Source organism: Frieseomelitta varia, unplaced genomic scaffold (genome assembly GCF_011392965.1).
Source record: "Frieseomelitta varia isolate USP_RPSP 00005682 unplaced genomic scaffold, Fvar_1.2 scaffold_248, whole genome shotgun sequence".
Taxonomy (NCBI): domain Eukaryota; kingdom Metazoa; phylum Arthropoda; class Insecta; order Hymenoptera; family Apidae; genus Frieseomelitta; species Frieseomelitta varia.
This window is the reverse complement of record NW_025109977.1, coordinates 813,435-830,025: the sequence shown is the minus strand read 5'-3', so window position 1 is coordinate 830,025 and position 16,591 is coordinate 813,435. Positions and strand designations below refer to the sequence as shown.

At 38.4% G+C, this 16,591-nt stretch overlaps 1 long non-coding RNA gene across 1 annotated transcript; it reads left to right on the top strand.

Moving 5' to 3' along the window:
• Positions 1 to 2,332: 2,332 nt before the first annotated feature.
• Positions 2,333 to 13,248, top strand: LOC122528304. The gene is made up of 15 exons (XR_006306539.1): positions 2,333 to 2,456; positions 2,549 to 3,295; positions 3,366 to 3,498; positions 3,622 to 3,774; positions 3,930 to 5,331; positions 5,561 to 6,179; positions 6,374 to 8,052; positions 8,145 to 8,938; positions 9,787 to 9,847; positions 10,063 to 10,531; positions 10,618 to 10,738; positions 10,841 to 12,642; positions 12,746 to 12,855; positions 12,943 to 13,062; positions 13,149 to 13,248. It is a non-coding gene; the product is annotated as an uncharacterized LOC122528304 (long non-coding RNA).
• Positions 13,249 to 16,591: the final 3,343 nt, after the last annotated feature.

Genomic DNA, 16,591 nt, shown 5'->3' with positions numbered 1-16,591 from the left:
TATATATATATATAATCTGTATTATATATATATATATATATATATATATATATATATGTTTAAGTTTCAACATTGGTGTCGCGTTAAATTTGAATTGGAATGTTTTCAAACTGATTCATGTGACGTGATTGATCAGCAATGTGTTGTCAAATTTCATTCCAACGGATCTATAAAGTACAATGAAACTTGAGAATTTCTTTCGAGAAATCTGTATTCCAAAACTACATGACGAAGATTGTTGTATTCGTAACAGCAATAAATGTATTAATGCCGAGAACAAGATATGTATTTGAAGGAGGAGACTGGGCAACGCGCACATTGTTCTTTACATTGCACGATTTGTTGAAAGGAGGACGGTAATTTTTTGTATGAAGCGAGACACACGCATATCGATAGACTGTTTGTCACGTTCTGACACTGTCAAAAATTCGTCCCGACGTTTGCTCAAAATTTTCGATCTACAGAAATTGTGAAATTGTTTCTTTATAAGTCTTTGGTATCTACTTGTTAGTTGTGACATCTCCAAACTATTTTCCGTGCTGAAATTTATGCGACTGGGGAACAAATGGTTTTGTTTAACATTCTAGTAATACAGAGAAAAAAAAAGAGAAAAATAAATGGTTGAGAATATGAGTTGATATTTTTCTATTTTCCAATAATTCAGCATATGTGTATTCGTTAAAAATTTGATAATTTATATTTATATTATATTTGAAATGATTGCACATGTTTAAGTTCAAATGTTCGAAATATTCGAAATTTTTTATTTTTTTAAATTTTGAAATAGATTAGTTATCAACTGTCGGTAATTGATAACTCACTGGATGGTTTCTTATATTTAATGAGAGAGTAATAGATGGCAGCACTTGTCGCTTTAGATTTTTTTTTTTAAATAAAAGATAAATTTCTGTTAAATTCAATTTTTATAAAATCTTCAAACGTTTTCGGTATAAAGAATTATACAAATTATTGTAGAATTCTTTGGATTGCCACGAATACACAATATTTGTATATTTATGTGTTATGAAATAAAAATTGCATATTTTATGATGAAAATATTTGAAAAACTAACAAAAAATATCGCAAATTTTGTTAAAGGAAAATATAATAGATAAAATAATTTAAAATACCTTCAATTTAGTGTTCTAATGTTGATTCGAAGATGTCTCGCATTAGCCAGAAAACAATTTATTCTTTTTTTAGCAATAACGGAAAAAAATATTGTCAAAATGCGTTACGTTTTAAATACGAATACTTTTTCACCAACAATTTGCCTAGACTGCCTTAATTTACGTCCAATTTTTAATTATAGACACAATTAAACCGTAATTTAGCAGGAATTATGACGGTTAAATCGACCGTTATAACCGGAACTACAATTTTGGCGGTTAACAAACGAATAACTGCTAGCGCCACCTATTGCTATTTAAAATCCAAAATTTAATATCCGAAACTTCAAAGAGATTTCAATTATTCTAGTTCTCGATTGAATTGTTAATAAATTTTGTTTTGTAAAGCTTTTCCTAAATTTTTCTCATAATACGATTTCGCAATAATAGAGCGCATCATTTTTCATAATAGAGTTCAGGATCTGGATTGACCAATGACAGCTTTGTTAGCGAAATACGACATTTCCGAGTGAACTACTGGACACATTTTATAAAAATAAAAGCAATTCAAACATTTATTACAATATTACGATATTACGTCACATATATATCACAGCATTACGTCAGTTAGGTAAGAGAGCATTAATTTCTATTATAAATGTTAAAGAAATTATGACAGGACTAAAAATGAAAAGAAAAATGAAATTTCATTAATTGTCACTGAATCATTTTGATCATAAAATATATCGTATGATGAACTCTATAAAAAGATAGAGATGTAGAGAGAACTCTATAAAAAGATACAATCAAACTTTTGCATCTTTTTAAAGTTACTTTCTGAAATATTTATATCCCAGTGAAGACACTATTTGAATATAAATTCAACGTCTAGACATTCGCGAACTCAATATACATCGAGTATGAGAAACAACTAGAATACCTTTCCAAATTTCCTTCTTTAACTTGTACAATTACCTATTATTCTAAAATGCGATTTATATTACATGTTTCTGTCATTCGAATAACATAACCTAACAAAATTGGCAGGTAGGGTAGTACCGATGACAGAAAGCGCCACCGATACGATCGAATTTCAATCGATTTACAATGAAATCGATTTGCATTTGGAAATTGACTAAAAGTCGATTTTTTAATTTTATTAGCGAACTTCTCACTAGACAAAGTTGATTGTGCGAAATATAACGTTTTTTTTTTATAGATGTATCTTTAAGATAATACAGTAGTTCAGCAATTAACAACTATTCTCTAAGATAGGATAAGTTGATCATTGAAGATTATTGAAAATTTAAAAAAAGATAGTATTAATTGTAAATTCTTCAGAAGCAGGTATGTATCGTTATATTCAGCTGTTTTACTCTTGTACATCAATCTTATGTACTTGCTACAATCATTTAAAAAATGATTTTATTGTATTTCAGAGTGTTTGATTAATTAAGGAAGCAAAAAGTGAAACTCAGATATCTATGTAACTCAGTAGAATTTTTCACATCGAATATCAAATGATATTCATATCTATACTTTTTTAATTTTCTATCAGTTTGAAAACCAATAGTATTATAATGATGTAAGTCAACCCACTGCTAGAGTAATACCTTTTCATAAAATGGAATTTAATTGTTACAAAAATTCAATTATGTCTTCTTAGATCATAAATACGCTGCCAAAGAGAATAAAAAGATATATAGCAAAATCTTAGTTAGATTTACATCATTATGATTCTTGTCATTTGTCTTTGATTATTAGTGATCTAATCAATTGATTATTCACTTCCAATAGACATATACCTTGTTCTTTCGGTCGATCTCGAAGAAGGCAAGTGGCAAAGCAATTTCCAGTGGATTTTTCGCGGGGATGCTGCTGGTGTAATTTGTCAAGCGTAGCCGAAGGAAAGAGCGGCGGTTTCGAGCGAGGAAATTTATGGGTCGCAACGTGTCGACGGAAACCTTAAATTTTAACGTCCCTGTCGCGTACTTGGCTGGGCCCTGCCCTGCCTGTTAAGGACTTTGCGAAGGGGGATTACGACTTGACTGCCATGAAGCGAGCGTAGAACACTGAGGGGTGGTCTCTCCTCGCGGTGGGAGAGAATCAGAAGTATGGTGGTGGTTCTATGGTAGGGGAGGGGGAGGCGTTGCGACGGTGGTACAGGAAAAGGTGTAGCGTAGAGGGTGGGTTATGGGGTATAACGCGGCGGAGAACATCCGAATAAAATAATAATAAACCGCGGATACATTTCAGTGCGCGTCGCTCCTTCTTCCTTCCTGATGCTTCGCCAATCTCTCTTTCTGCTTCGGTCTTTCCTGTTTCTGCGTCGCCTGAAATAAATGAGTCGGGTCTAACCGCTTGAATCGAACGAGCATAATGAGTACAGGTTTGTGTCTTTCATTTTTTTCTGCCTTCTCTTTTGCTTTTCAAGCAGCTACGAACAGAATTGGACAATTATTTTTTGCCTGGAAATTCGGTGCCCTTTACCGGTTCTTCCTTTCTGTTGTAGATGAGTGGAGAGACGTATCGATGAATAGAGATAGATGAATCATGTACGATGATGATGCTATCACGCTTAAAATCAAATCTTTGTTCTTTCTCTGTTTGATACTGGGAATAAGAGAAACATCATTTGATATATCGACATCTTTGTTGTTTAGAAGTAAGTCGTGGTGTAATTAATATGATCGATTACTCTTTCATGAATCGTCAGTTTTTATTTCGTGAAATTTTCTTTGTACCACTATCTTCCTTTATCCGTAAAAAGATGATCAAGTTAATTTACACAAAACTGAATAATTCATTCATTTCGCTCAGCTGTTTTGTAAATGCAAGACCACCGACGCTGCCGCCGGTAGACTGACTACATGAGAGTGAAACGCGACATTTTAAGGCTTGCGTGTCACGGATCAATATAATTTTCTGTAGTTTGGATCATTACGAGAGGACGTGAATTCCAGGTACTTGGAGATAGAGAGTTAACAACACTATGGAACAGCAATATTCATATGTGAAGCAATTTGCAAATGAGATAAAAAGAAATGTTGCGACAGGTTCGAAACAAGTATTAAAAATGAGCTAACTTGAATTGAGTGTAACTCATTATGACTTCATTCTGCACAGATCATTGAAATAATAATGATACTGTTTAGTTTTCAATTAGAAGATAGATAAATAGGAAGAAATGTCATCAAATTTTTACTTCGTTCAGAAGTCAAAATGAAATGCATCACTAATTATTTTAAATAATTGTAAAATTATAACATAGAATAACACGATTGAATAATAAATGACTCGAAGGATGTAGCAGGCAGCAGGGCTAATACAGAAAATCGTCAGGCAACGGAGCCGGAGCGATCGACCCTATGTTTCGAGCGACCTGGTATTCCTCGTGGCCGAATCGTTGTGAGTCATAGCGATCACTCGGCGGATTCGCAGATCATATATTTATCGCGGCTGTACGAAAAGCCCGCCGAGATGTTTCTTTTCAGGGACAAATCAATGGGGCTGGCGAGCCGGCGGTGGTCGTTTGATGTCAAGAAAGAGCTCGACCCGCTCGGATTCAGCTATCTCGACGTCGTCGCCGACGGCGGCATCCTACTGCGATAACGCCATTATGCGAATTCGCGATTTGCATATTTCAGAAAGCGCTGCACAGGAAAGCATAAACAACTCCGGCCGCTCCGCGCAACGAGAGCGCCGTGGCTTCCTCGTCAGAAGAGTTACACGCATGGAAGATTTACGGAGAATCCAACGGTTTCCCTTTTCCCTTTCTTCTATCCTTTTTCCACCTTCTTTCGATTCGTCGTTTCTTCACTGTCTCACTTCTTCTCTTTTTCCTTTCTTTCTTTCTTTCTTTCTTTTTTTTTTTCTTTTTAGGGAACCTCCTCTCGCACTTTGTATTCAAGCATAAATGCATGGCGACGCGAAATGGGAATTGGCTGAATACCTCCAGACGATCATCTCGGGGACGAAGGAGGAAAAAACCGGTCCAACAGTTTCACTAGACTGCAGCTCGCGGTTTTCGGACTGAATCCCGCGACCAGATAATCCTTGGATGACCATCTCTCGGCACGATGACTGATGTGCCTTTCAAAATAGACGGAAAATTTGTATATAAACGATTTTGTTATTCAGCACGGCATCCCATACTTCAACGACTTCAGTGTCTGGAGTGTATGGAGAATACAGAATGTTTTCTCTTTTCGTACCTTTCAAAGTAAGTATATCTAAAAATACGTAATAAGATAAGCGTTATTTGAGTTATCTAGGCTTTAGCATCTTAAGCCTATATTATGAGATACTAGTCTTAGTCTTTATAGTAATAAAGGAAGAATAAGGAACATAGTTTTCAATTCTTCATACAATCATGATTCACATTCACATTCACATTGTTGATGTTGTACAGAGATGATAGTTTATCATGACAATTTTTCATTTTCATCCAGCAGCGCTGACAACTGAATAAAACGGCACGAGACAACGAACAGACAAGGATCGACCGCTGTAGATTGCATTTTCCACGCATTTTAATGCGAATGGTCTCTTATCGGGACAGCGTAAAATATTTCAGCGCCAGTTTCGCCACGATAAGTGAAACCCCGCGTGCTCGCTTACATAAGTAATATAATTGATTCGTTACAAGCGCTCCTACACGACAGATAAGTTTATCTGCGACGCGCATCGACGAAACCGGTTAGATAACGAGCACGACTACATCATATAATAAGCTTTAATTATTCAGATAATGAGGCGTGCCGTCCTCTTCTAATGACAAATAGCGTCGCCTCAGCCATAAGCCACTGCACGCCGCCACCGCGAAACCACTACGTCGAAACTTCCGGAGGAAAAGTGACACTAGCTTCCGGCGTCTTCCTCGACCCTACCGTCTTACGGTCCTTTTAATTTGCTACTGTTTGTTTCACTTGTGATTTCAATCTGCTGTTTGTTTGCGCATCAATCAAGACATGAGAAAATATCCTAGAGCAATGTGATTTATAGGCTGAAAGTCAAAGTTGCGTGTGTCAAGATTTTCAGAATGCGGATATAATTATGTATTTCTTGAAGGTATCATTTTATCAATTATCACAGAATTTTCACAATTAATTAAGTGGTGACGTATTATCATTCATTGAAACAAGTAAAAGAATCTGGCTACACTTCAAGGAAATTAAATTTTGACGCTTGGACATACAATAGCAACAGTGATCTGTAATTTTAAATTGTTCGTCTTCAGTTATTTTTATTTTACCCTGTTCCAGTTGTTAACCGAGGAATCCCGAACAACCTGTTAAACCGATCGGACAAAACCTGAAATACATTTTGATCTTGAACGGAAGAAAACCTTGGGTACCAACTTCCACCTGGTGTTTTAACGAGCAACTATTTTAATAAACTTGTCACACCGGTGCACGGGCCAAGATGGAGACCCTTTCCAGATCTTGAATTTCAATTTTCACGCGACACTCCGTAAAGTATCCATGGACAAGAAGGAACGCGGCTGGAAGGGATCGCTGGGAAAGATCTTGAGAAACGAAAAAAACGCGTTTGCCATCAAATACCAGCGATCAGGTGGAAAGAAAAGGAGGCTGGATGATGTACCGGTAGATCCACGTTCCACGCTGGATATTTACGTGTATCCCGATGGCTGAACTCCTGTCGAACATCGGGTTTTACAGCGTCGAGCAACGGCGTATCGTGGACCATCATCGAGGTCTAAGGATCCGGCGACTGGTTACACGCAAGTAGATGGATGAAGGTGGCTGGAACAAGGTGGCGGCTGATGGGTGTAAATTCAAGATACCATCGTCTCCCTTCTGTGTCTCTTGCCAAGCGGATTTACCGACTGCTGCGTATTCTGTCTGTTTTACTCGGTTTTTAATTATACCCGGGATCTCTAAGACAGGGGCATCGCCGCCGTCGTCAGCCAGGTAAACGTTGTTCTATCTTATGGTTAACCTTGAAGAACTTTCTTCGACCGACGAAGAGAATCGGTAAAATCTGACAACCCCTTTGAAGCTGGGATGTGACGTATCGGCGGTGGAAAATTGAAGAATCCTGGGAATGAATCGATTGAATATGCAAATGGCTTTTGGAACTATCTGGAGGAAGTTCAAAAATAGAAAATCGTGGGAGATAATTCTTGAAAGAATTAACAGTCGTGTTTTAAGAAATACACGATAATATTCGACGAAGAATTTTAAAAGATATATTGATTATGGAACATGGAAATGATTTATAGATTCGGTGATTGAAACACTGATATTTAATTGCTGTATGTACTTAGTTTTGAGAAAATTGTTTATAATGTAGATTCTACCAGGAAGGAAAATGGCTAAGAATTAATAATTATACCTTAAGATATGATCTGATACGATCTGGGATGAAGAATTTTGGAAGAGATACAGATTGCGAAATGTGAAGATGATTTATCGACTCGAAACAACCGATATAAATTTAGTTGTTAGATTAGGTATTTGGTTTACGATTTAAATTCCATCATGAAGTTGGCGAATGGTCTTCATAGAGTTCTGCTAGACCGCTAATAAAAGATGTCCTCTCGAGGAAGATGCTGGTCGCATTATCATTTTAATTGCTTCGTTTTGTGTTAAACCTTTTTGCCAGATTCTTATCTCCGCGTCAGGACAAATTAGCACCCCGACTGTGTGTTCGGTTGAAACCTGTTCGCTGGAATCTGCAAATTACCTTTTCTGCCGCCTCGATATAAAGGACGCCGGACATTCAGAATGGCGCGAGCGCACCTTTTACGCCAGCGATCTTGCGCCGAGTGTTGCAAGTACAAATGAGCGAATTTACGTCCCAACGAGCTACGACTTTCGCTCTCGATGAATGTTAAGGAAGAGTAGCATTGGGTTTTGCAATCAGGCGCGTGAATTGAACGCTACTAGACTTGTGCAGGTTATTATTATTAGCAAAGAAGGTAATCACAACCCTTGGTTAGTGAGAAAAGTTTTGTAATTGAGATCTTGAGATAATTGAATTTCTAATAAAGTAGAATTTTTTTTTTTACAGAGAACTCTTGCCTACAAGAGAATGATCATAATTTTGCCATTAACAGTAAAAAGTATTGACTTTTTTTGTTGTTCCTGGAGCAGAAAACGGGACTGATGTGATAAATGGCGGGGATAAATCTTGTCAGAGCGATGATCTCGACCTAGAGGGGTATACGAAAAACACAAAGCGCCGCTATCCGCACCATCAGTGTCCGATACCAGGCTCAGGTGACGCACTTTCCAAAGAGGCACCCATGCTGCTACTACCTTTATTAAAGCGAAGACAGGACTCTGGAGTCAAGACACAAAGCCGACCGATGACAGAAAATATTTGCAGCCTCATCTTGCCTAGACTGGGCGTTTTCCTGGTCATCTTCAACGGCGCCAGTTTCTCCGTTGCATGATTATTACGACCGTCGCTTGTTCTTTCCTTAATTATTACAGGTATCTTTCTGTTACTCTTAGAGTTTGTAAATACGAAACCTTTTGAGGAAAGTTTGCACAGCAAATGTTTTGAATCATCGTTCAAAAGAAACGGCATACGAATAAAAGTTTATTTAAAAAAACATCATTTGATATCCATCAGTTTAATATGCATATAATTGCATTTGTATTAAAGCAAGGTCCACTTCAAAAGAAAAAAAAATTAAGATCCGTATTACAATAACAGTTTTATGACAACGGGACTTGATTCAGTGAAGAGAGATTTAGGATCATTCATCGTAAGTCTAGTTTACTGGGATTACAATGAAAAATGTTTCTATGCAACGCTGGAGGGAGTCCATTCACCAGGCATTAGGAAAATCCTTTGAGGTAACGATAAACTTATTGCGATAATTTTTATCGTAGATGGTAACTATTCTAGTTGAGGACAAGTTTGAAGAGATTATCTACCAATTATCGGTCCATGTAAATCCTGTTTCTCGCGTGACCGAGTCTCGAGTCTCTCTTCTTCGAATAATTTGTTTATCGTGACAATAGATAATCTTTGTGTAGAGATGCACAGAGTCGAGCATAGTTGAGCATATAGCTGGAGATCTAGAAGCGTCTAATATTCATTGAACGATGTTAAGATCGGTTGAACTCGATGAATTCTAAGAAGTTTCAACATCGAAGGAGAAGAGGAGTCTCTGATTCCCTGACAGTGGTTAATTACAACGTTCGCTCGTTAATTCGCCAGAGTCGATTCGCGATAGCGACGGGCAAAGAAAAGTGGGAGACGACAAACAACTCCTACGAGGAATAACTTCTCATTTCCTACTTACTGTCAATTATTTGGTTAGAGAGCCAATTAACTCGGCTCTCCTCGCGAGCCGTAGCCGAGCGACGACGATGCTCGATCAACGAATCGAAGAACGTCTCCTATTCTGCTTACGACTTAATTAATGCGAGCCTCGTCGTTTCATTGTTCTCGATATTTGCATGGAACCCCCGGCCCCTGTTACTAAATTATACGCTGTATCTGCTCAACCATGCCGATGCATACCGTACGTGCAATTTTCTATTGTTCGAAACGACGCAACGTTAGATGCGTTTATTAAAATCTCGATTGCTCGGGCTTTCAACTATGGACTCGATTTGTGAAGTGTTCATTCGCTTTTCAATTTCTCTCCTGTTTCTAACGATTTCAATTGGAATTTTATGTATTTCTTCCTTTTCAGGAATAATGAAATTGAAGATTAGGATCTCCGTAGTAATTCAAAGGACTATTGAATTATGCAGGTACGTGCATTTCTTGTTTTAATTTAAATTTTACAAAGATTTCTCTTTTACAATTCCATTTTTCGTAATTCTTTGACATACAACAATCAGGAACTTGCAATTTGTGAAACTTGTAAAGTTCTTTCAGTTAGCAAATTTATTAATATAATGCAAGGTTGTTTATTAACACTGATAACTTGGAAAATTTCACTACTAATGTTAGTACAATTGCGCAGGAGGAAGCATTTGTGGGCGGCAAATTAACCGCGTTCCTCTGGAGTGGGAGGACGATAACTCACGATCCAAGTGGATTAACGTCTTCAGGATACGGTTGGAACACGGTGTTGTCCCGTCGGTAAATTCAATCGGACATATCCGGCTTCGATTGATCCCTCGATATGAGGTGGATCATCCAAGCTACAGGAGACACGCGTGCCAACGATAATGAACGCGAGAACCTGGGTAAAGGAAAACCGGTGGAATCATTCGTTTGACCGGTCCCTCATCGTTCGTTCTTTCGTTGCCGTTGTCAATCGTTGAAACGAATTTTCGATGGCGGACGCAAAGAGGACCGGTGCTGGGACCCCCGCTGGGGTATCGGTTACGCTTAAACCGCGTTTAGGGCCCTCGAAAGCCAGCTTTTCAGAGACCCGACAGCAGTCTGTATTGTCGTAGTGATGGACTGAAGAGACCATGAATCGCCCGGTAGGATCGCTTTGACTCTTTTTTTTTGTTTTCGACTTCTTGTTTGTTAGTAGAATGTGGAAAATGACCGTTCATGGATGTTACAGACTGCAAAGAAAGGAAGCAAAGAACGTGAAAGTAACAACTTTATAAAGATACTTTTGTTATTGCGAAACGTACAAGAAATTTTAAAAGGATAAATCATAAATTGTACTGTTTTATATAGAAGTAAGTAGTCTTTCAATAACTTTCAAATTTTCTTATTCCATTGCGTTATATTATACAGTAAGTCATTAATTTGAATTTTTTTTGATGAAAATAACATTTTAGAAGAAAGGATCTGAGAATGAAATTACATTTGGATCAAGTTGGCACTGTAAAAAGTTGTAAAAAACGATAAAAGGAATATAATGTCACAAAGATTACTTTATCACTGGTATTAGCAAATAATCAGGAGGCAAGTAATCCAGCCAAGGCGCAATTAAACCGCACAAAAGTTCGCGAGGTCAAAAAATAGAAGAACGGAGTGGTGGCCATCGCTACTTGCGTGGCCCCGTGGCCGTAGCGAAGGGCCCGGGAGACGGTGGCGCCAAGGAGATCCGTATCTTGGCGCGGGGCACTGAGAAAGGGCCTCCGGCTTCCCCCCCACTAGCGGCAGCCCTCGTCAAAGATAACATCTGATTCCGAATCGACCGTTCGCTCGTGTAGGCTTCCATGTAGCCCGACTCGTTTTCTCGGGCCCTGGTACGAATGTCATCGTGTTCGCTTCTTACAAGCGGAACGGGGCCCCGAAAGCGGGCCCCAACTCCTCTGCCTCACTGCCCGTCTAGCCCCACTACTACGTCGGGTGCCTTCGTCAGCACCGAATTAACGACCGTACAGGCCCGCGGCAGCATGCTACGGGAACAAGATCGAGATTAATTGCGAGCCATGAATCGAAAGAAAAGCCACCGATCGACTGGTCTCGTATTCAAGAGCGACTGTCTCTTCGACTTTCGTTAATTTATTAGTTAATTTGGAAACGCTCGACATGCTTCATGAAAGGATTTGATGAAAAGCCAGTCAAGGTATATGATGACAGCTTGGTATTTTTTGGATAATTTGGGTAGGGGAACATTTTTGTATGCTGTGTGTAATTATATAAAATATATATAATTATATTTTCTTAGGTACTCTATTATAGGCTATTCTCTTATAGAGTGGCTATTATTATATAATTGGTGCCATAGTATTTTTGCTAGTTCTAGTGTTAATGATAATTCCATTGATGTGAATTACTTGATAAAATAGATACATTTGATAATATTAGTGACAATGATGTTACCTATTATATTAAAGAGAGTGAATTAATTTTACATTTGAGCCATAACCTGATCTCAATTATCATTATTATCATCGTGTTTTGGAATCACAATCAGTGTGCCATTTGTCGAAGGTGAAACGTTCGACCGGGGGCCGAAAAAAGCTTCGTAGGCGCGGTCGACAAAAAGCGAGCGCCGCCCGAAAAAATCAAGCATTTGTATTCCGCGGAGATTTTTCAACGGCGGCCGGACAGTTTTCTCATTTCGTTTATGGCCAGCCGTAACATAACTCCAGGACCTACTACTGCTGCTCGACAAACACACAGAAATTTCGACCACGGGATCAGACCACGACTTCGCGTAGGTGGAATGGAGTAGCATCCTGGCATCGTTTTGCCATCCAAGAAGACATCGTCGGCCAGTTTTACTTGCTAGATTCTCTAGGTAACTGCTAAATTCAAAGTGACTATGTTAAATAACTGTAATTCACTTGAACAAATTTTTTAATATCAATCCAATTTAAAAAGAATTTTAATATCTGTTTAATAACTGTTGTTGTTATATTCGAATATTTGTTCTTAAAGTACGTAGTTGATTCAATTATGTGCTTCTTCTTTTTTTTCTTATTTACTGAAGTTTTCAATTAATATCGATCCAAGAATATTTTTCTTTTTTTTCAAATACAAAGAATTAATGTATACTTATATCTGATCCAATAATTTAATTACGTATATTTTTCGCGCGTTCGCAATAACGCCATCTGTGGTAGCGTCATATGAAACAATATTTGTAACTGTCGCTCGTCGTAATGGTGCGTTCCTCGTAAAAATTGTGAGTAATATTGAAAAATATGTTCTCTTAACAATAATTGGCTGCATTTTTCGTGTAGAATATTTGAAAAATAGCAATCTAATTCAATTTATATAATAAATAGGTGTTTCACGGAGCAACTATCATTAGTGACTCCTGTTCTAACCAAACAATTTGACGATTTACAAACTTCAACTTTCTTTTGATACCTGCAATGCAGCATTTACAAAAATAGTAAGATCTTAGCAATAATTAATCTATATTAATAAGATATTTAAAAAATGATTATCTAATTGTATGGTTATGTGTATATGTAAGTAGGTATTCAGTGCTTCCCAGTGTCCTTGAAGATTTCGTACGCAAGAATGTGCAATACTTCAATAATATTAACATTTCTACCTTATTCTCCAACATCTGTGGTTGAATATTCTGATATAAATAGTAAGTCCTTTCAATAATTATCAATGTTGATATTAATAAAATATATAAAAAATATATGGCTTAATTTTATCTTTTTACATCATCAGTATCTTCCAGTATTTTCTACACTTATCATCCAAAGAACCTATAAACATCTCAACAACGCCAGTCCTTCCATTTCACCTTTAAATATTCACAACTCAGCACTCTCGCACGAATAGTAAGTTTTGTTGATTAATTATCTTTTAATAACCATCGATTACAATCGAAGGGTTTACAGTCATAAAAAGGTAGCTCCAATATTTAAATTGTACTTGTAAGAAAAAAATATACATAGGTCAGTTCAAAAGTATTCGAATATTCATTAAATAATAATAAATTAATAAATTAATATTAAATTTGGGAAAGCGATGTGACTTTGATTGATTTCGACTCAATTTATCCAAATTACTGTAAAGTAAAGCTGCCTTTTTATTGCGGCAACCTCTTTAATTCCTTGTAAAATATCGAAAAAAATGGTGTCTTAATTTTACAAGAAAGTAAGTATATCTCGTTATTGGCTGTTATCACGAGTTATCTCATTATCTAAAGGATTCACGACATTCTGTAAACACGAACCCTCCTTTTTTACTCGATGTACAATATCTTCACTTTCGCTTCCCATGGCGAAAACTGTTCGTCATCAGACGAAACATTCCGTTTTCGAAAACGAAACGGCCAGTTCCGAGAGTGGAGTGGCTTGCACCGGAGACAGGTTCACGCTAAATGGCGGTCAGACGAGGCATGTCGCGCGCCACGGGGTTCCCGGTCAAAGGCGCCGGCGATCCTGCTAACCCCTTCCATTTCGGTCGGCCCTGTCACCCCTTTTCCCTTGGCTGGCATTCGTTTTCGGGGCCCCGGTATGCAGCCACGATATTCTAATGGCGTCAGCGCATGCGTTACGCGGCTGCTTGTCGCGGAACACCGAGATAACTTGATTTTTATCGGCTGGTCGTGCTTGCATTCGCAGAACAGCATGTTTTGAGAAAATGTATCGAAGCACCTGAGCATTAGTGTTGAATCACGGTGTTGGAGTTACATGGTATTGCAGAAGGTTAACAGGAAATTAAAGTAAACGTACTTATTAAGGATTGCTATGATTGAAATTGGAAGAATTACTTTGGCCTTAAGAAGAGCGGAAATTAATGAAACGAAATTTTGTCCATGAAAAATCTTGAAAATGAATTTGTTTTCGTTGGAATGATGGAGAAGAGAAGGGAACAAGGAATATATAAAAAGGCAGTACGAGTACCAGCAAACTAAAATACAGAAAACCCTATAATTATAAGAAAATGCAATAAAAAAGAGACATAACTATGAGCTAGGAGTTGAGTGAAGAGCCGTTCAGCCACAAATTCAGCATCGGTTTGGTGGTTTATCGAGGCAATTTACAAATTGGCTTCCGTTCCAGCGTTTCTTAGGCGGCCAGAAATGATTAGACCTGGCTGGACGGGGCACCGTTTATTCAAGCCTGCTTCTGCGAACGGCTTCTATTAGTATTTCTGCCCTCACTCCACGCGTCTCTTCCACCCTCGTTGGATAGCATATGGTTAACCGAAATCTCCTGAATGCCTATTAACATAACGTCGATATGCACCTGCTCGACGAAAAACGCAAATCGAACGATGATCAGCGTCCCAATCGATCACTTCTTTTTATTGAATGCATCTTCGCTGTTGTCTTTTTTCGATTTTCACTGGGAATGATGTAAGAGATATTCAGGCTTAATATTTAAATTAACATGGATACAAAATGTCCATGAATGTTTCTGCAAATTTATGTCTTTATAAACATAATAATTTAGAGAGTGAAAACTAAAGAAAGATTTGTCATGTTTTCTAAAGATACTAACGAATAATACATTGCACACGCACAAGTTTTTATAAATGCATCAATATTTTATACTCTTATGGCACTGATGAAAAAAGAAAAGATGTTACACTGCTATAGAAAGAGTTACGTGCAGACTCAATGAATCTATGTAGATATTTAAGGATATCGCAGCTTTCTGGAAAAAGAACTTAATAAATGACCGAAATACCTCAAACTTACATTTCGTCCAGTTATTATTATCAAGGATTATAATTAATTTTCCTTCTTTACTCTGCAAAGTAGCAAATAAAAAGTGCCAGCTGTTCCCGAGCTGAATGCATCAGATAACATCCCTTTGCCACTGAATCGTCCACGGAATACAATATCCAATTCTTCGATCCAACCCCCGCATCAAAGGAGGACCACCAACGAAGGCCAAAAACAAAACTCGTCCAGCAAAGGAGGCCCGATCTAACCAACGCTCTGAACAATCCCCGCTCCTGTCGTTTACCGGGACGAATCCCTTTTTTTCAAGGGTAAGCCTCGATTTTATCTGAAATCGATGCTTTCATCGCGCGCTCACGCTCTCTTCCCCCCGGGCCCCTTGATGATCTGGAGACCGCTTTTTCTCCGGTGGGCCGACACATAAATACAGTAAGATTAATACGCGGCCCACAAATCCCAAACAGGCCGTAGTTTATTGTCTGATACATCTGCGGGCCACCGCTGCACGCGTGTAATAAAACGACGGCGATCACGCGCGCCGCTTGCCTTATCTCGAACGCTGACCGGATCGAATGTGTGACAGACTGCCGACAATATTGCGCATTCCTGGCCGTCTATGAATTCGCCTAGGAAGTCTCCTCACCCTCGAGCTCTACGGGCCAAGCCTCGTCTATTTGTCAGGGACCGTCTGTTAAGGGTGATGGCCTCGATCTTCCGCCGTTTATCGCGACCGTGACGAATTTTGTATATTGTTACTTGCTTGGTTTTATTGTACTCGATAGTCTGGTGCCTCTTACCGTCACGCCCTTGCGGTTATTGGCGCCGGGGGTGAGACTGGAGTGATTAATTTTTTCACGGGGTTTTGGGGCTCGAGGTTACGGTTATGGGTGAGATTTTGTGGCTTTCGAAAATCGAAGATTGGCTTAGGATGATGACTGACACTTGCTGGGTAAAAGAACATTCTTCTAATTACAGAGTTTGAGATTTATGCTATTTGATATAGGGAAATTCGTTATCGTTTTACTTGGTTCTGTTTATTTTGAATCGTCGAGTTTCTCAATTAATTTATTGATACTATTTTGAAAAGATTTTTGGAGGGAAAGGGAAGAAAAGGATCTCCCAATCGTAAGAAATGCCCATGTTAAATATTTTACAATGCTCTAAGCATTTACATTTAAAGTCTGAAAGTTGCTACATTCAACTCTGGAAGTGAATTTGAAGAAAAATTCGGTAAAAATGAAGTTTCTCTCGAGATCGCTGCAACATGGCACCTGATGCAGCGGTCTCGTCTCGTCGATCTTTGCACATGTTCGTTTTCTCCCAGCCGTCGTATCTTGAACGCGGACTGATTTACTGTTCACCTTTACTCACCCACGTCGCGTCCGTTCTAATTGCAGGTCCGCGAGAAGAATATTTCCTGGTGCACACCCCTTGATCTTCCCACCTGCCATCGACCCACGCGATGCTTCTGCAA